The following is a 21,695-nucleotide window of genomic DNA, read 5'->3' on the forward strand; positions in this document are numbered from 1 at the left end:
CTATTCTATTCTATTCTATTCTATTGTATTCTATTCTATTCTATTCTATTCTTTTCTATTCTATTCTATTCTATTCTATTCTATTCTATTCTATTCTATTCTATTCTATTCTATTCTATTCTATTCTATTCTATTCTATTCTATTCTATTCTATTCTATTCTATTCTATTCTATTCTATTCTATTCTATTCTATTCTATTCTATTCTATTCTATTCTATTCTATTCTATTCTATTCTGTTCTATTTCATTCTATTCTATTCTGTTCTATTCTATTCTATTCTATTCTATTCTATTCTATACTATTCTATTCTATTCTATTCTATTCTATTATATTATATTATATTATATTCTATTCTGTTCTATTCTATTCTATTCTATTCTATTCTATTCTATTCTTTTCTATTCTATTCTATTCTTTTATATTCTATTCTATTCTATTCTATTCAATTCAATTCAATTCAATTCAATTCAATTCAATTCTATTCAATTCAATTCAATTCAATTCTATTCTATTCTATTCTATTCTATTTCATTCTATTCTGTTCTATTCTATTCTGTTCTATTCTATTCTATTCTATTCTATTCTATTATATTCTATTCTATTCTGTTCTGTTCTATTCTATTCTATTCTATTCTATTCTATTCTATTCTATTCTATTCTATTCTATTCTATTCTATTCTATTCTATTCTATTCTATTCTAATTCTATTCTATTCTATGCTATTATATTCTATTCTATTCTATTATATTATATTCTCTTCTATTCTATTCTATTCTATTCTATTCTATTCTATTCTTTTCTATTCTATTCTATTCTATTCTATTCTTTCCTTTCTTTTCATTTCTTTTCTTTTATTTTCTTTCCAGTTCTTTTCTTTTGATCTCTTCTTTTCCTTTCATTTCTATTATTTCCTTTTCTTTTTTAATTTTTCTTTTCTTTTCAGTCGGAACGCAGAGAGCTCAAATTATGAAAATAAACAATCCATCAAAAACACTTTTCTCTTAATTCGTGTCACCTGTGGATACTTAGATTTTCAATAATAAAAAGCATGTAATTTATTTATTCTTTATTAGAAAACAATTTTGTTTTTCATTTATTTAATACGTAATAATCACTTCTTCTTTAGTGTTAAACTTTTTATGTGTCTTAATATTTTATAATAATTTTTTGTTACATATCGCATTTTGTTGAAAGAAAATTTCATAATTTTCAGAATCATAATTATAAACGTTTTCATTATTAAAGTCATTCAACCATGTCGGTTGATTATAAATTAGATGGATACTTACATGTGTATACATATACATATATAATTAAATATATATATCTATGCATATACACATATATCCTTAATATTTGTATATATTTAGTTGCTTCTGTATTTAAAGGTTGCCATCAAATTGTTTTTTTACTATAAATTTTTTAGAGTTTTTGGGGTTTTCGGAGTTTTTATTTTGTTTTTAATACATCTTTACAGTTTATTGTCGTTTCTCGACATTCGAGCTAGTGTCGAGAGAGAAAAGAATAGATATAGATAATATAATGTCTTTATAATTAATATAATCAAATTTAATATATATGTATATTATAATTTTGTTACCATTTTCTGTTTATGTGTGTTAATTTTGCAGTTGGTTTTATATATATTTCTTTGTTTAGGGTACATTTTTTTATAAACCTTATAATTTTCTATTAATGTAAGTATGTATGTTTATTCACTTGTATTTCTATATTTGCTGATTGTATTAGAAAACTAAACTTAGTTCAGAGAAGTTTTCTTTTTTACTATACTTTTATTTTGTTTTAGTCAAATGCAAATAAATAAATTTTAAGCTAACTTGCCAAATATTTAAAAATGATATAAAGAATTCTGAAGTTCTAGTTCTTTTGGTTTTGTTTTATGGGCAGGAGCTATTTTGTATTAAATATGTATGCTTTTTTAATCTACATGTGTTTACTAATCTTTATTGTTTTTGTTTATGGAGTAGATTAAACAATTAATAATTATAAGTTGAGAAAAAGTATCTACTATCATATATTTTTTGTTTTTCTATTGAAAGAAAATTTTTTATTTGTTCAACGGACATTCTTTACGAGCTTCATGTGTAGTTGTACAAGAGTAGCTTTATTTTCGTTTATTAGCAACAGAAACTATTGTATTTGTAACTGTAAGCAACAGCGGTGTACCCTGGGGTATAGATTTTGCCACTTTGTCTCAAAATAAATTCTACAGGCTGTGTTTTTTATCACGTGTATATGCATCTGCACTTAAACTTTATATGAACTGATAAGTGCGATAACTTTATCCACACTTATGAAACAGGTGTTTATAAAATCAATACTTCCATATTTCATTATGTAGCTTTTATCGTCTTTTTTTAATTTTTACCACCACTAATTGAAAAAGCGAAATGTTAACAAAGAAATGTTAGTATTGTAGCTGTATTGACATATGAATACGGGACAGTGCTGTCAAATGTTTAATTGGGCTATGCGTAATTGTCGATAAGCGTTTTTTTAGTCGCATATGTAGATGAATACACGTGGAAAAAAACTACGGCTAGTACTGATGTAAAACACCTATTTCAAAACAAGGATATAAAAATATAGCTAAAAGCTAGCGCAATTCCTAAATAAATTTTTTCATTCTTTTCGGACATGGCTCAAAACTTTTTTTTTACTTATTTACATTAATTTCAATATGATATAGATTGCTAGACAATTTCTTCAAAAGCCACAAAGAAACGTGGTAAATTAAAAATATTTATCGAGCTCTAGGCAAAACTGATTTGTTTTTAAATAAACAAAAATTAATGCTTGTATTTTTAGTTGATTTCGACTTAAGTTAGAAGTCATATTCAGGTCTTAATCATGCCTTTCCGGCCTTTGGAAATATAAAATTATTATTATGAATTGCTGGTGTCCATCGCAGTACAACTGCTGAGTGATAAAAAGTGTTATACATATCGAAAAGTGAAAAAGTCTTGAAATCTATTTCGACTAAGCAAACAACCGATAATGGGCCAGAGATCTGGTGATTAACTTGCCCAGAAACAAAACGAAATGTAGAAACTCGATGAAATAAGAAGTCGTGTTTATTGCCGATCAATGATAGCAATAGGAATGTTTAGCAGGATGTGGCCAGACGAAATATATACAACTACGAAAGGACTTCATCGCATGCCTTTGAAACAGGGTTGTATTTTCATAGCCTTCAATTTTTGCATCAAAATATAAATAGGTGTAAACGCATTATATAGTGCACGAATAGCCTTCGATTTTTTGGGTGTATTTTGTTGTTTTGACTTTACAATCAGTGCTTCAGTTACCAAGACTATAAGAGCCCCCCTATTATAGTAGTTTATGGTGCGACAGCTGGTTATGTTTTTGTACTCAATCGCACTGTTGCATTTCATTTCCATGTAACGAATGCCTTGTATTCTATGAAGCTTGTCTAATTTTTTTATATGTACATATATGCGCAGCATAAAAATAATTTCATCATATTCACTAACACATTTTTTCATGCAAATACTCATTCCAATTTGTTATACTCTCTTTGATCAAATAAAAAATTTTATATATTGGGGAACCGTGTTTAACAAGTTTTTAAATATTGAAACTCTCTAACTCTAGTTAAGGCTACCTCTTCCTTCCAAAGCCCTAGCTACGCCGCTGTTGAGCTTGCATATAGTAAGTATGTATGTTTTTTATTAGTATATTCTACCGCATCGTCAGTTAAAATTGTCAACATTCATATATTTGGCTAAATTTATTATAACTTGCATAAGTATAAAACTCTAAATATATTGGCGCATAGTCACTTAAAACTAACACTAACTCAGAAAATCTGTTTAGCGTGTACAAGCTTACCTGCGAGTGCCAACACAGTTACATATGACAAACAAGACTACAACAAAGAACGAGGTTCAGAGAACACATTAGAGATTACAGCAAAAAACACGGAATACAACCATCATACCAGAGTCCAACTTAGTAAAGCAGTCAGAACGTACTCGAAAACATGAAAATCTACGAACAGAACATACTCGATGGTAAAATAATAAAAGAACAGACAATTTTTGACACAATATTTAAACGTTTGAAACTAAGTTACAAAAAAACAAAGTAGAATTTCAGGTACAACAGATAATCACGCTTCAACCAATAAAAACAATAAACGAATCAAAGCAGCAAACACAAAAAAAAGCTGAAAAGACTCAAATTACTGGCTTCTACCTGCCACAGCTAACCACTCAAATTATTAAGTGAAAATCACCCTCGTTTCAGAATTACCTATATAAAGATCCTTTTTGAAAATATCTGCTCATTTACAAACGAAATATAAATACAAGACAAATTATAAGATCAGAACGTAAAATAACGCTGAAGATGGCACAACTCCGAAACCGGTCTGTCTCCAAACCAAATTTGGCAACGGAAGTTGAAAATTCGTTCGAATATTCTTCAAACAAAATGAATTTGTTTGTTAGAATAGGTTAACATTTTATCGCTTACAAGGTTATTCCACTCAACCTTTCAATACTAGGAGCAAGAACAGGACGATGACGAGGTCGAATTCCATATCAGTCCGGTATAAGGGAGAATCCTTGTAGCATATCAATCATTTGGTGACACAAGTTAGCTCGGATCACTATAGCATATATCACTTAGACAACCGCCTGGTTTGATAAAATCTTGTTGTCGCATATCAATCTCAATTAAGAAGGCAATAATAGGAAATGTTGTGCAACTTCCACTTGTTGCAGATTGGGGGTGAATAGTGAAAATCAGCAAGATCCGATTATTATAACTTATAGCTCCCATATAACCGAGTCAAGGGTGCTTTTCGTCAGAAACATCTTAGCTTAGCTGTTGATTGACTCAGACCAGCACATTCACAGAAAAGGAGGTAAAATGTTAAAAGTATCTCAAATTTTTGCTTTACTTCACGATATACAAACTCTGTATGACAACCCAACCCATATATTAGACGCATCTGTCAGAATGAAGCACTGCGCAAAGGAAGATATAAAATGCACAGTGAAAATTTTAAGATCGGGCCAATATAAGATATAGCATTTTTAGGTTAAATGAAACTTTTTTCAAGTCAAATGAAACTTTTTTCGTTTCAAATGAATTTTTTTCATTTCAAATGAAACTTTTTTCAAGTCAAATGAAACCATACTACTAAGGTAATTGTCAATATATTTATATCGTACTTAATAGCGCTAGTTATCAAATTTTTCTTTAGACGACAACTATTTCTAATTAACCACATTGAAGGCAAAATTTTTGCCCAGATTTTCCTTGTGAATTTAAGTCAGCTTAGTTTAACCTTGCCTTTTGATCGTTACAATTTTTTAATAGATAAAGTAGCAGGGTTAAACGCTAGGCAACTTATATACTACAGTTTAACCACCCAATGGAAATAAGCACCTATATTTTTTACTTGTATCTGCTCCTCTTATATATAAAGCACATTCTTCTTCTACATATACTTCGTTAATAACGTAGGAATAAAGCAACGTAGAGAACAAAGAGAAGGAACCAAAGAGCATGATGTGAGCGGATTTCCTATTCACTGTCTGACACCAACTAACACATCGGTTGAATCCTCTGTATTATGCTTTGCTCTTTGACCAACGACTTACCAAACAACATAGAACGATAGCAAGGTATTGAGAGAAACATTACTTTTACCAACTATATAGTAGAGCGTGTGGACTGTGGAGAGATCTTTTTTAACTAGTCACATTGCACTTCACTCGTTTGGGTATTTGAAAACAAAAACAAATCTTCCATTATTTTTCATTGTATTTAAATGTAATACTTAGAATATATACATTAGACTGAGTCAATTTATTAACCGATATCGCGCCATTGATTTTTCGATAGGATTTGGGCCCAGGAAAAAAGTTCCACTACGCATACCCAAAAGAATAATTGGGAAAATTTTAGAATAGCACCCCTGAGTTCGGGGTTAAACTTGGTATCAAATGAAAATGTATATATATATTTTATTGATGACATTACAAAGCTGTGCTGCCACATCTAAAAAACGGAACAAGTGCAGAATCGAAAAATAACTTATAAAAATATCTTTCATCTGATGTATATATATCTTTAACTTTTCTAGTCTTTATTTACCAAAAATTTGAAAAAGCTCTTTTTTGCATTCGTGAACGAGCTGATATTACCTTATAACTCTTATGTTTATTGTTATGTTAGCCGATCCAACACCGGCTGCGCCATGCACAGTAATTCTGCGTAGAACACCTTTCCGCGTAGGCGGCCTTCGGCCGCGCTTATTTAAAATAACCCTGGGCTGCGCCATGCCAAGTCCGGGTGTGTGGTATAACCGTGGCTACCGCACAAGCTTTGTAATGTCATCGATAAAATATATACATACATAAATGTGAATGTTGCTACAAAAGCGCGATTTATTTAATAAAAACATTTAATTATAAATAATACTCCACGTCAGACAGTGAAAAAGTGAAATAAATTTACCCTGAGGACGATTACCGAAGGTAATCGAAATATATCGGTTAAACAAGAACTTCTTGTGTTTTATTACACCTGACCTCGAGCCAGCTTAACTCACAAAAACATTTAAATTAAGTAAAAACAATGCAAAAATTATATGTGAAATATACTAAAATGAAATTTAAGTGTATCGTTGCCAATTTATATAGATATTTATGAGCATAAAGGTTTGAAAGATGTGTAAATTGTAAGTGAGAGTGCTATAGAAATTTGCTAAATTTGCAAACTTTACATCAAATAACTCGTAAACTATAAGTCTGCGCACTTTAAGTTATATATATTTGTGATCGGGAGAACTCCCTCTTTCATTAATACCAAGTTTAACCCCGAACTCGGGGGGTGCTAAACTAAATCGATGCCGAATAATTTTCGGGCTTGCGAAATTTCATTTTTTTTTTTTTTACTTTTTTTGGACTTTGATTTTTAAGGTTTTTTTCATGACCTACTAAAAAATTTTCATTTGATTGTATAATTTTCATGTTTACCAACGTTTTTAGCGGACGTTTTTGGGTCCGACAGGGTATACATATGACAATTTTTTTAGTAGGTCATGAAAAAACCTTAAAAATCAAAGTCGAGAAAAAGTAAAAAAAAAAACAAGTAAGGACGGGACTGTCTTCCGCTGTGCCGAAGACTTCATACCTTTCATGAATGGGGCTGCACAATAATCTTATCCCGTTCGTAATCTCCAAATAATAGGATGTATAAGATAGGAAATATATAGTGAACAGATGTATGTACATACCTAAACGATTTTTAAGATAAATATAAAATAAAAAATGGCAAAATCCCCCTTATCTGAACGATGGGTTGTATGGGATATATATTATATATAGCTCCGATCGAAGTGATTTTTACAGGGAATCTTCTATAATATATTAGAATATATATCACCAAGGTTCACGTTTTTATATTGGAAATTAAGGGAGAAATGGCCAAAAATTTTCTATCTGAACGATCGGTTTTATGCGATAGGTATATACTATATACATATAGCTCCGATCAAAGTGATTTTTTTAGGAAATCTTCTATGATATATTAGAATTAACATCACCAAGTTTAACGTTTTTATATTGGAAATTAATGGAGAAATGGCAAAAATCTTTCTATATGAACGATCGGTTGTATGGGATATATATTATATATAGCTCCGATCGAAATGATTTTTTCATGAAATCGTCTATGATATATTAGAATAAATATCATCAAGTTTAACATTTTTATATTGGAAATTAAGGGAGAAATTTTTCTATATGAACGATCGGTTGTATGGGATATATACTATATACAGCTCCGATCAAAGTGATTTTTTCAGGATATCTTCTATGATATATTAGAATATATATCACCGAGTTTCACTTTTATACTTTTTAAATTGCGGCAGAAATGACCAAAATCGTCTTATCTGAACGATCGGTTGTATGAGAGATATATGTTATAGTGGTCCGATCCTATAGGATCCGACAAATGTCTAATATAATACAAAAATGCATCCTTGTGCCAAATTTCATTGAGATATCTTAATTTGAGGGACTAGTTTGCGTTCAAACAGACAGACGGACATGGTTATATCAATTCAGTTCGTCGCCCTGATCAATTCGGTATACTTAATGGTGAGTCTATCTTTTATATTTCTCAACGTTACAAACATCGGACCAAAGTTAATATACCATTTCATGTTCATGAAAGGTATAAAAATGAAATTTCGCAGGCTCGAAAATTATTATTTTGGGTATGCGTAGTGGAACTTTTTTTCCTGAGCCCAAATCCTATCGAAAAATCAATGGCGCGATATCGGTTAATAAATCGACTCAGTCTAATGTATATATCTAAGGATTACATTTCAATACAATAAAAAATAATGGAATATTTGTTTTTGTTTTCATACACCTAAACGAGTGAAGTGCAATATGACTGCGCCACAGAGTAGAAAAGATCAATTTTTACGGTTATGTTTTTCAGCATAGTTAAAAAGATCTCTCCACAGTCTCTCTCCACACGCTCTACTATAGGTGTTTTTTTTTTTTGCAAGCGTGTAACGAAGCTTTTCCTTGCCCCGGTGCTTCTTCAGTAACTGCTGGGGTATACTCGCCGTGTCCAAGGTTCGTTTACAATGAATTTGTATTTCGGGGCGCCTTGCAAATCGTTTTCATATAAATTCACTTTATTGGTAAATTCCCTAAACTATAATATAAAATGTATAAAATGTGTATCTATAATTCACTTAATTTCATTGCTTGCTTTATAATTCGTGATGGGCTAGCGGTCCCTCGTGTCCCGTTAGGAACGTTCTGTTAGGGCGCCGTACTGGTCGCCGTCTAGGTATGTGTGAATGTGTCTCGGTGACGCCTTGCGCCGGCGTGTTCCTATTATGGTTAGTGGCAGTGCTAAGCCTGCTGCGGCCAGCGTCGTATGCCTGCGTATCTCTGCTGCGGCCAACGTCGTATGTACGCGTAGTTCTGCTGCTGCCAACGTCGTGCGTATTCGTGGCTCTGCCAGCGTCGTATTTATGGGTGGCTCTGCTGCCAACGTCGTGTGTATGCGTGTCTCTGCTGTGGCCAACATCGTATATTTGCGTAGCTCTCCTGTGGCCAACGTCGTATATTTGCGTAGCTCTGCTGCGGCCAACGTCGTATGTAAGCGTGACTCTGCTGTGGGCAACGTCATGTATATGCGTAACTCTGCTGGCGTCGTGTGTATGCGTGACTCTGCCGCCGAGGCTTACGGCGATGGCGCGCGGGCTCGTGACGTTGTGGGCCTTCGCTTAGCGGGGAGCGAGCGTAGTTTAAGGCGTTGTAGAGCGGTCAAAACCAGCTTACCCACAATCCTCAACCCACGGCTCTCTCCTATGACGGGAACTGTTTTGCGATGGTCAAAACCGATACGCCTTTCAGATGCCCTTCAATTGCTGCTCAGGTGACAGTCGCAACTTTGCGCCCCGTTAGGTGAGATCCGTTAGCCTCGGTTCAGTCACGTTGTTGCGTTTCACCTCGACTCACCCCTACTGCGGTTGCCGACGTATTTCTGCCGCGGACGACATTTGGCTGAGCGCGGGATCACGATGCTGTGGAGGGCGTTTGCTTGCGAGGGAGCAAGCGTGATCTAAAGCGTTGTAGAGCGGTCAAAACCTGCTTACCCACAATCTTCAGTCCACGACTTTCTCCTATGAAACGCACTGGCTTGCAATGGTCAAAACCTATATGCCTTCCAGAGCGCTCCAATAGTAGCTCCGGTCGCAACCACAACCGCGTGCTGACTGACTGCCGTCTTCTCGTGTTGCCCTTTTTATAGCCAATGCTCTTGATGTTGCTAGCATAGTTCGTTGCGTTGCCATGGTTACGGTGTTGCTGTGGCGTGTTGCGGCAACTTGTTGCGCTAGTGATGTTTCTGACACTTGTTTGTGTCCCGTGTTGTGTTGGCAATGTTGCTAATCGTGTTTTTATGATGTTTCAGAGACTTGTTTGTGTCTCGTGTTGTCTGTAGTACTGCTCCTGTGTTATGGGGTGGTGGTTTTGTGTGGGCAAATTAATGGATTATATTTGGTCCTCATTTCCCGATTCGCTAGAGCCAGTAAGTACCAATGGTTCGATACATTGTGGGGTGCCAGTATGATGCGCTTACCAAACAGGTCCGTATTCCTCAGCCATCGGTGTATGCGCCGATGGTTTTCATCCTCGTTAACCTTCTGGGTGAGTTGCCAAATTACGAATGGGCTTAATGTTGTACCCTGTTGCCCGTACATGATCTCCAGTCCCTTCGCCCACGCGTCGATGACCGTATCGGTGAGCCAGCGGCTTCCCAACTATATAGTAGAGCGTGTGGACTGTGGAGAGATCTTTTTTAACTAGTCACATTGCACTTCACTCCTTTGGGTATTTGAAAACAAAAACAAATCTTCCATTATTTTTCATTGTATTTAAATGTAATACTTAGAATATATACATTAGACTGAGTCAATTTATTAACCGATATCGCGCCATTGATTTTTCGATAGGATTTGGGCCCAGGAAAAAAGTTCCACTACGCATACCCAAAAGAATAATTGGGAAAATTTTAGAATAGCACCCCTGAGTTCGGGGTTAAACTTGGTATCAAATGAAAATGTATATATATATTTTATTGATGACATTACAAAGCTGTGCTGCCACATCTAAAAAACGGAACAAGTGCAGAATCGAAAAATAACTTATAAAAATATCTTTCATCTGATGTATATATATCTTTAACTTTTCTAGTCTTTATTTACCAAAAATTTGAAAAAGCTCTTTTTTGCATTCGTGAACGAGCTGATATTACCTTATAACTCTTATGTTTATTGTTATGTTAGCCGATCCAACACCGGCTGCGCCATGCACAGTAAGTCTGCGTAGAACACCTTTCCGCGTAGGGGCCTTCGGCCGCGCTTATTTAAAATAACCCTGGGCTACGCCATGCCAAGTCCGGGTGTGTGGTATAACCGTGGCTACCGCACAAGCTTTGTAATGTCATCGATAAAATATATACATACATAAATGTGAATGTTGCTACAAAAGCGCGATTTATTTAATAAAAACATTTAATTATAAATAATACTCCACGTCAGACAGTGAAAAAGTGAAATAAATTTACCCTGAGGACGATTACCGAAGGTAATCGAAATATATCGGTTAAACAAGAACTTCTTGTGTTTTATTACACCTGACCTCGAGCCAGCTTAACTCACAAAAACATTTAAATTAAGTAAAATGCAATGCAAAAATTATATGTGAAATATACTAAAATGAAATTTAAGTGTATCGTTGCCAATTTATATAGATATTTATGAGCATAAAGGTTTTGAAAGATGTGTAAATTGTAAGTGAGAGTGCTATAGAAATTTGCTAAATTTGCAAACTTTAACATCAAATAACTCGTAAACTATAAGTCTGCGCACTTTAAGTTATATATATTTGTGATCGGGAGAACTCCCTCTTTCATTTAATACCAAGTTTAACCCCGAACTCGGGGGGTGCTAAACTAAATCGATGCCGAATAATTTTCGGGCTTGCGAAATTTCATTTTTTTTTTTTTTTACTTTTTTTGGACTTTGATTTTTAAGGTTTTTTTCATGACCTACTAAAAAATTTTCATTTGATTGTATAATTTTCATGTTTACCAACGTTTTTAGCGGACGTTTTTGGGTCCGACAGGGTATACATATGACAATTTTTTTAGTAGGTCATGAAAAAACCTTAAAAATCAAAGTCGAGAAAAAGTAAAAAAAAAACAAGTAAGGACGGGACTGTCTTCCGCTGTGCCGAAGACTTCATACCTTTCATGAATGGGGCTGCACAATAATCTTATCCCGTTCGTAATCTCCAAATAATAGGATGTATAAGATAGGAAATATATAGTGAACAGATGTATGTACATACCTAAACGATTTTTAAGATAAATATAAAATAAAAAATGGCAAAATCCCCCTTATCTGAACGATGGGTTGTATGGGATATATATTATATATAGCTCCGATCGAAGTGATTTTTACAGGGAATCTTCTATAATATATTAGAATATATATCACCAAGGTTCACGTTTTTATATTGGAAATTAAGGGAGAAATGGCCAAAAATTTTCTATCTGAACGATCGGTTTTATGCGATAGGTATATACTATATACATATAGCTCCGATCAAAGTGATTTTTTTAGGAAATCTTCTATGATATATTAGAATTAACATCACCAAGTTTAACGTTTTTATATTGGAAATTAATGGAGAAATGGCAAAAATCTTTCTATATGAACGATCGGTTGTATGGGATATATATTATATATAGCTCCGATCGAAATAATTTTTTCATGAAATCGTCTATGATATATTAGAATAAATATCATCAAGTTTAACATTTTTATATTGGAAATTAAGGGAGAAATTTTTCTATATGAACGATCGGTTGTATGGGATATATACTATATACAGCTCCGATCAAAGTGATTTTTTCAGGATATCTTCTATGATATATTAGAATATATATCACCGAGTTTCACTTTTATACTTTTTAAATTGCGGCAGAAATGACCAAAATCGTCTTATCTGAACGATCGGTTGTATGAGAGATATATGTTATAGAGTCCGATAATACAAAAATGCATCCTTGTGCCAAATTTCATTGAGATATCTCAATTTGAGGGACTAGTTTGCGTTCAAACAGACAGACGGACATGGTTATATCAATTCAGTTCGTCGCCCTGATCAATTCGGTATACTTATTGGTGAGTCTATCTTTTATATTTCTCAACGTTACAAACATCGGACCAAAGTTAATATACCATTTCATGTTCATGAAAGGTATAAAAATGAAATTTCGCAGGCTCGAAAATTATTATTTTGGGTATGCGTAGTGGAACTTTTTTTCCTGAGCCCAAATCCTATCGAAAAATCAATGGCGCGATATCGGTTAATAAATCGACTCAGCCTAATGTATATATCTAAGGATTACATTTCAATACAATAAAAAATAATGGAATATTTGTTTTTGTTTTCAAACACCTAAACGAGTGAAGTGCAATATGACTGCGCCACAGAGTAGAAAAGATCAATTTTTACGGTTATGTTTTTCAGCATAGTTAAAAAGATCTCTCCACAGTCTCTCTCCACACGCTCTACTATAGGTGTTTTTTTTTTTTTTGCAAGCGTGTAACGAAGCTTTTCCTTGCCCCGGTGCTTCTTCAGTAACTGCTGGGGTATACTCGCCGTGTCCAAGGTTCGTTTACAATGAATTTGTATTTCGGGGCGCCTTGCAAATCGTTTTCATATAAATTCACTTTATTGGTAAATTCCCTAAACTATAATATAAAATGTATAAAATGTGTATCTATAATTCACTTAATTTCATTGCTTGCTTTATAATTCGTGATGGGCTAGCGGTCCCTCGTGTCCCGTTAGGAACGTTCTGTTAGGGCGCCGTACTGGTCGCCGTCTAGGTATGTGTGAATGTGTCTCGGTGACGCCTTGCGCCGGCGTGTTCCTATTATGGTTAGTGGCAGTGCTAAGCCTGCTGCGGCCAGCGTCGTATGCCTGCGTATCTCTGCTGCGGCCAACGTCGTATGTACGCGTAGTTCTGCTGCTGCCAACGTCGTGCGTATTCGTGGCTCTGCCAGCGTCGTATTTATGGGTGGCTCTGCTGCCAACGTCGTGTGTATGCGTGTCTCTGCTATGGCCAACATCGTATATTTGCGTAGCTCTCCTGTGGCCAACGTCGTATATTTGCGTAGCTCTGCTGCGGCCAACGTCGTATGTAAGCGTGACTCTGCTGTGGGCAACGTCATGTATATGCGTAACTCTGCTGGCGTCGTGTGTATGCGTGACTCTGCCGCCGAGGCTTACGGCGATGGCGCGCGGGCTCGTGACGTTGTGGGCCTTCGCTTAGCGGGGAGCGAGCGTAGTTTAAGGCGTTGTAGAGCGGTCAAAACCAGCTTACCCACAATCCTCAACCCACGGCTCTCTCCTATGACGGGAACTGTTTTGCGATGGTCAAAACCGATACGCCTTTCAGATGCCCTTCAATTGCTGCTCAGGTGACAGTCGCAACTTTGCGCCCCGTTAGGTGAGATCCGTTAGCCTCGGTACAGTCACGTTGTTGCGTTTCACCTCGACTCACCCCTACTGCGGTTGCCGACGTATTTCTGCCGCGGACGACATTTGGCTGAGCGCGGGATCACGATGCTGTGGAGGGCGTTTGCTTGCGAGGGAGCAAGCGTGATCTAAAGCGTTGTAGAGCGGTCAAAACCTGCTTACCCACAATCTTCAGTCCACGACTTTCTCCTATGAAACGCACTGGCTTGCAATGGTCAAAACCTATATGCCTTCCAGAGCGCTCCAATAGTAGCTCCGGTCGCAACCACAACCGCGTGCTGACTGACTGCCGTCTTCTCGTGTTGCCCTTTTTATAGCCAATGCTCTTGATGTTGCTAGCATAGTTCGTTGCGTTGCCATGGTTACGGTGTTGCTGTGGCGTGTTGCGGCAACTTGTTGCGCTAGTGATGTTTCTGACACTTGTTTGTGTCCCGTGTTGTGTTGGCAATGTTGCTAATCGTGTTTTTATGATGTTTCAGAGACTTGGTTGTGTCTCGTGTTGTCTGTAGTACTGCTCCTGTGTTATGGGGTGGTGGTTTTGTGTGGGCAAATTAATGGATTATATTTGGTCCACACACCCCCCCCCCCCCCCCCCCCCCCCCCCACTTCGGCGATTTAAACCCCCGTGTCTGCTACTTGGATCGTTACCTTCCTTCTGTTCATCGTGATTTTGTACCTATCGGTTCGGAATTTCACCCGGGGGTTGCACCTCCCGTCGGCGATGTCGGTGAACAACTCTCGTACTTTGTTTGCTACCTCCGGGAATTGGTCTAGCGCTGGGCCCTCTGCATCCTCGGCGAGTATTATTGTTCGGCCGTATTCCGGTCCCTCCGCTGGGTTTGAACCAGGTTCTGCCTGCGGCGGCTTATGGCTGGGCTGGGCGCGCACTGTTTTGGCGTGTGTTTGTGCTACAGGATATGGCTGGTCGACGGTGGTGGTGGTATGTGGTCGTTTTCTGTCCGGTGCATGGCTGCGGCGGATCGTGGCTAAGATTTCTGCGCGTTTCCGGGCTGCCATCTCCTCCGTAAACGGCTGCTGTATGAGCCCAGGTCCCCCTTCTCGCCGTCCTGTATAGCGTAGGACTCTGTCGATGCTTTCCAGCACGTATATGCCACAGTCGTTGTCATTGCTCTGCTGCGGCACGGCTAACTGTAACTCCTGGGCCATGAAGTCCGAACTCCCGTATCTCTGCTGGTACTCCCACCGCAGGAACTTCAGCCACGCCTCAGTATGTGACCTTTCCCCTGACCCTGGAATCGGCTATCCATATGTAGCGCTCTTGCCAGCACTCCACATCAGCCACGTGGTGGGTCATTTCCCGATTCGCTAGAGCCAGTAAGTACCAATGGTTCGATACATTGTGGGGTGCCAGTATGATGCGCTTACCAAACAGGTCCGTATTCCTCAGCCATCGGTGTATGCGCCAATGGTTTTCATCCTCGTTAACCTTCTGGGTGAGTTGCCAAATTACGAATGGGCTTAATGTTGTACCCTGTTGCCCGTACATGATCTCCAGTCCCTTCGCCCACGCGTCGATGACCGTATCGGTGAGCCAGCGGCTTCCCTCGAGGGAACGGAGATCGGTCGCGTAGAGTGCGATACCTCGTGGTCCCGGTGGGAAACTTATCTCCGGCCCTTCCTTCTCTTGCGCTAATTGCTCATCGTCCGATGATAGCTCGATCGTGTCGGCCTGTTTTATTGGGCTATGTGGCCGGTTGGCATTGTCCTTGCCAATTGTGGCGGCCTGGTCTACCCGTACCCTTCCCAGGATGTTGGTTGTTGTCGGTGGTCCGGTTGTTGGCATGTCGGCCTCGACCGAGGCAACCTCCCGTACTGCTGCGAGTGTGGCGTTCGCAAACGAAGCAATTGCGCGTCTGGCTATGGATCCGGCGATAGCTGTGTTCGCCGTGACTATTCGTGCTGTCTGCGCGTACGAGACGGAAGCGCGTCGGGCGTTCGCTACGATGGTGGCTGCGTTTGCCGCAGCTATACGAACGGCGTATACGGCTGCCTTGGGATCACTGTCGGCGTCCTGAGCGGTTGCGCGTGCTGCGGGACGCATATCGTCGGCGGTGGCGTTCGGGGTGTCTGCGTGTGCCTGCGTACCGACGGCGCTGGCGTAGGCAGCGATCGCTGCTCTGTCTTGTTCCGTAGTACGCGTGCTGTTGGCGTCGGTGTTCGCAGCATTTGGTGGTGTAATGGTGCGTGCGACGTCAACGTACGTATTTGCGCGAGTAGTTGCACGCATGTTGTTGACGTCGCCGCCCGTAGTTTTCAGTGGTGTGATGTTGCGTGCGACGTTTGCGTGTGTAGGTCCACGCGCGTTGGTGACGTCGGCGCCAGAAGCTCCTTCCAGCAGCACGACCCTAGGGCGTTTTGCTTCCTCCTCCTCGTAGCGCTGGCGCATACGCTTGGCGCTGTTGGATAATTTGGCGTTATAACCCTCCATTGTAGATTGTTGGTTTGTCAAGAAATTCGTAGCAAAAGAACGTGTTGTCACCTCGGTGGTTTGCGATAAAATGACCGGTGCTTGCTTATCCTCCCATCCTTGACATTAATTAATATATGTTTGTTTTCCCCTGAATTTATTTTAATTTCGATTGTGTTTATTATTTCCTGGTTTCGTGGTCTCTCCGGTCTCCGATGAATGGTATGCCTTTAGTTTTGCAATGCTTGCCGTCTTCTCCTTCCCGCTATCGATTTTCCTTAGTTTGACAATTACTGGGGAGACATACCCCAGGATTTGGTAAGGGCCATCATACTTGGGTGCCAATTTCGCTGCAAATCCCTCCGCAGCCTTTGACAAGTGGTGCTCCTTGGCAAGGACCAACTCGCCGACTACGGGGGTCCATTTTCTCCGCCGTAGGTTGTAATGACGTGCTTGATCTACTGCTGCCCGCTCCATATTCTGCCTCACTATTCTGAAGGCCTCCTGCATTCTGTTGGACTTCTCCTCGGCCGTAGCGAGAGTTACACCCGTCCCAACGTTGACTTCATCGAATAGGGCTCCTGGCAGTCGTGGCTCTCGTCCTTGCACGAGGAAAGTTGGGCTGTAGCCTGTAGAAGCGTTGACACTACTATTTATCGCTAGCCCAATTTCCGGGAGGACGTCGTCCCATCGCTTATGTTTTGAGTTGGCGAGCTGCGCTATGATCCGTTTGATGGTCCTGTTTGCTCGTTCTGTTGGGTTTTCTTGGGGAGTATAGGGTGCGGTGTATTGTTGTCGTACGCCAACTTCCTTAAGGTAGCGCTGCCAGAGCGTGCTACAGAACTGTGCGCCGTTGTCGGATATGAGTACTTTGGGGACGCCAAACCTTGCGAGTATCCGATCCCTGAAAGCTCGGCGAAGGCCGTCTGCGGTAGCACGCCTCATGGGGATCAATTCCACCCACTTGCTGAATCGGTCGAAAAATACCAGTAACATGGTGTTTCCGTGTGTAGACCGTGGTAGGGGTCCAACGAAGTCGACGCAGACCGTGGCAAATGGTTCCTGGGCTACCTGTGAGAGCATCTTTCCGGCTGGCTTTTGTTGTGTTTCCTTGTATTTCTGGCAGGATTCGCATTGACGTACATACTGGCTGATGTCACGGAACATACCGGGCCAATAATATCGGTTGGCGACTCGTGCTACTGTCCGGCGGATACCCATGTGTCCCGCACTTGGTATGTCATGATTTTCGTGTAACACTCGCTGTCTGAGTGGTGTGGGCACACACAATTTCCATGGTACCGCCTCTTCGTCGTGTGACCGGCAGGGAATATGGTGGTATAAGTGTCCATCCTGTATCGTATAGTCGGCGTATTTCTCCGGGTTGGTGCGTACCTCGCTAACCCGCTTGTGCCACTACTTGCAGTGTGGTTCCGTCGTCGTGGTAAATCGTAATGCTTCCAGCGGCTGTCGAGATAGAGCGTCCGCCACCAGGTTGAGCTTTCCCTTACGATACTCAATGTCGAAGGTGTGCTGCTGTAGTTCTAAGGCCCATCGCGCTATGCGGCCAGAAGGGCTCTCAATGGAATTTAGCCACCTTAGTGACATGTGGTCGGTTATTACTTTCAATTTGTAGCCATCCAAGTATGGCCTCATCTTACGGATTCCCCAAACGATGGCCAGACACTCCTTTTCGGTGGGTGAATAGTTGGCCTCTGCCTGGTTGAGCTTCCCGCTGGCGTAAGCGATCACTAGCTCGCCCTCTTCTAACTCCTGTGTCAGCACTGTCCCCAGGCGGTAGTTACTCGCGTCCGTCTGCAGGGTGAACGTTTTCGTGAAATCCGGGCATGCAAGTATGGGTGCTTCAGTGAGTTTCCGTTTGATGATGTCGAAGGCTTCTTGCTGCTCGGTTCCCCATCTCCAATGCTTGCCTTTCTTTAACAGGGCGGTGAGCGGCTGGCTTATAGTGGCGAAATCGGGCACGAAACGGCGGTACCACGAGGCTATTCCTAGGTATTGGCGTACTTCTTTCGCGCTGGTCGGTGGCTTCAGTTCCTGAATAGCGGCAACATTTTCTGGGTCCGTGTGGATCCCTTTATCGCTGACCACGTGGCCCAGGTACTTGAGTTCTTTCCTAAAGAAATCACACTTCTCCGGATTGATCCTGAGGTTGGCGCGCTGTAGTCGTAACATCACCTCTCTTAAATTTCGGATGTGTTCCTCTAAAGTTGTGCCTATGACGATAATATCATCCAGGTACGCAAAAGCATGGGGCTCCATTTCTGGCCCAATGACCTGGTCGAGCGCCCTCTGGAACGTTGCGGGTGCCGAGTGCAAACCAAAGGGCATGACACGCCACTGGAACAGGCCGCGTCCAGGTACCGTGAAAGCCGTGTAGGGGCGACTGTTTGATTCCAGCGGTATTTGCCAGTAGCCGTTCTTCAGGTCGAGGCTACTTATTATATATTACTATATTATATTTCGCTTGTCGTAGTTTGGCCAAGATGTGCTGTATCCTTGGCAGCGGGTATGCGTCGGGAACTGACTTGGCATTGAGCTGCCGGTAGTCCACGCAAAGCCTCCACTTACCGTTCTCTTTCTTAGCTAACACGATCGGGGCGCTATGTGGGCTGCAGGATGGCTCGATGCATCCCTTCGCGAGGAGCTCGTCGATCTCGTTGTTAATTATGCTCTGCATCGCTGGGTTGCGCGGGAAATACCGTTGCTTGATGGGACGGTCGTCAGTCAGGATGATCTTGTGTTCGGCTACCGTCGTCACTCCGCTCATGGCCTCGAACCTTTTGAGTTCTACTGCCAGAAATTCTCGTATGCGATCCGCCTCGCCTTCTATACCACTATGTTCATTGCTGGGTGTGTCGCCGTTAATTCCGTTCCTGACGTCGTACTTGCCGTTCCTCGCACTCGGTGGTGTTATACTCTGACTGGTCTCCGGCGTGGCTCCAGGAGGCGGTGTGTGCTGAGCAAGGGGTCTGGTTAGCACGAGGTGTCCTCCTCCACATGATATGGCTGCTCCTAGGCTCCCCAACGTATCTAGGCCAAGTATAATGTCGGCGATTGCCCCAGGCATCACATGTAGGACTGTGTGCAATGACGAATCTCCGAGGCGTACCTCTGTCCTTACGGCATCGAAAATCGTAGTGCTGACTCCGTTGGCCATTGTTATTTCGATGGCCACTCTTACCCTCTCCCCGCTTCCAGAACTCACCACGTGATTCGCGAGGGTGGCTGAAACGAAGCTCCTTGAGGCCCCTGTATCGATAACTGCCTCCGACGATACTGCTCCAATCTGAGCTGGGGCATATAGGCGACCGTGTTCCTGGTACATGACTACCGCTGATTCGGCGCTGGGTTCAGTGGGCTCACCGCGCCTTGTCCTTGGTGAAGCCCTCCGTCGTTTCCCTGACGTCGACGGCAGCATTCAATCGTGCGTACATCGTTTCGACCGCACTCCCAACAAAAAATTTTCCGTGGGTTACGACATCTCCTTGCATATTGTCCTTCTTGGCCACACCTTCTACATACCCTGCTCGGATCGAAAACCCGAGTTTCTGGTGGTGAGTGGCGCTGTACCCTCGGTGGCTGCTGGTGGGATGATCGTTTCGACTGCGGTGATGAAGCTGTAGTTTTGTCACCAACGACGTGTCTCGCTATTTCGCGACGTGATCCATCTGATGTCCGTCAGTAACTTTGGTGGATACCTTCATATTCCTCGGCGAGAGAGATGAGTTCTCCTAGGGTGTTGAAATCTCTTTGGCGAATGTAGAGTAAATAATCGGGGTGGCTATTGCGGAAAATTCTTTCCAGGCGTTGCTCGTTGCTGTATCCGGCGTGTCTCATCAAGCTTTGTATCCCTAGGACATAATCTTTATATCTTTCGCGGGCGTGCTGCCTTCATTGCCGTATTTCGTCCTCGAGACGCTCGAAGTACCTGGCCGGTAGAAAGAAGCTTAAAAAGTCGCGCTTGAAGGTCGTCCAGTTGCTCCAGTGTACGTTGTTATTGCGGTACCATTGAAGAGCGGTGCCACCTAGCAATTCGGGCATCGTTTTTGGGAGCAAGTCTACGTTTAGCGTATAGACATCGGCTAGTTCTTCCAGCGTTCATATTTCACTGACCACTTTCTTACCTGGTCGATGATGGGTGCGAATATAACGGTCGGTGCCTGAGATGCACCGTTGGGTGGTACCGTTACTCCTGATGATGCGCACTGTTATGGGGGTACTGTGTTCCTGGGAGGGGACGCAAACTGGTTGCGCTCAGCTGGTCTATCGGCGATATTCATGGCTCCGCCTCTGTTCGGCGGGATCGGTGTCTTAGACTCATTTTCCTCACTCGTGTTTGCTGTATTTTCCTTCCTATACGCGGCTTCTAAGGATAAAAATTTTGTGTGTATTTCCGAGTCAACATTTGCTTTTGAAGCCATGGCTGCTATGCGCTTTCTGATTTCTCGGGTGGTGCCTGTCTGCTCAATGCCCAGCTCCTGTGTAATGGATATCAGCTGCTCCTTTGAAATATTGTCTAGCCACGTGGTGTCAATCTGGTCGGCCATTTTTCTGTCAGGTTTCTAGTCAGGAATGTTCCTTCTGACGTTGTACGATTTGCAGGGTCCCTGATCGGGCACCAATTGTAACGAAGCTTTTCCTTGCCCCGGTGCTTCTTCAGTAATTGCTGGGGTATACTCGCCGTGTCCAAGGTTCGTTTACAATGAATTTGTATTTCGGGGCGCCTTGCAAATCGTTTTCATATAAATTCACTTTATTGGTAAATTCCCTAAACTATAATATAAAATGTATAAAATGTGTATCTATAATTCACTTAATTTCATTGCTTGCTTTATAATTCGTGATGGGCTAGCGGTCCCTCGTGTCCCGTTAGGAATGTTCTGTTAGGGCGCCGTACTGGTCGCCGTCTAGGTATGTGTGAATGTGTCTCGGTGACGCCTTGCGCCGGCGTGTTCCTATTATGGTTAGTGGCAGTGCTAAGCCTGCTGCGGCCAGCGTCGTATGCCTGCGTATCTCTGCTGCGGCCAACGTCGTATGTACGCGTAGTTCTGCTGCTGCCAACGTCGTGCGTATTCGTGGCTCTGCCAGCGTCGTATTTAT

General features: G+C 41.0%; 1 protein-coding gene across 1 annotated transcript in view; it reads left to right on the forward strand.

Moving 5' to 3' along the window:
- Hs6st (heparan sulfate 6-O-sulfotransferase) overlaps positions 1-21,695 on the forward strand; it is an 812,621-nt gene that overhangs the window by 435,398 nt on the left and 355,528 nt on the right. The window lies entirely within an intron of this gene.

Source organism: Eurosta solidaginis, chromosome 1 (assembly GCF_040869045.1).
Source record: "Eurosta solidaginis isolate ZX-2024a chromosome 1, ASM4086904v1, whole genome shotgun sequence".
Classification (NCBI taxonomy): domain Eukaryota; kingdom Metazoa; phylum Arthropoda; class Insecta; order Diptera; family Tephritidae; genus Eurosta; species Eurosta solidaginis.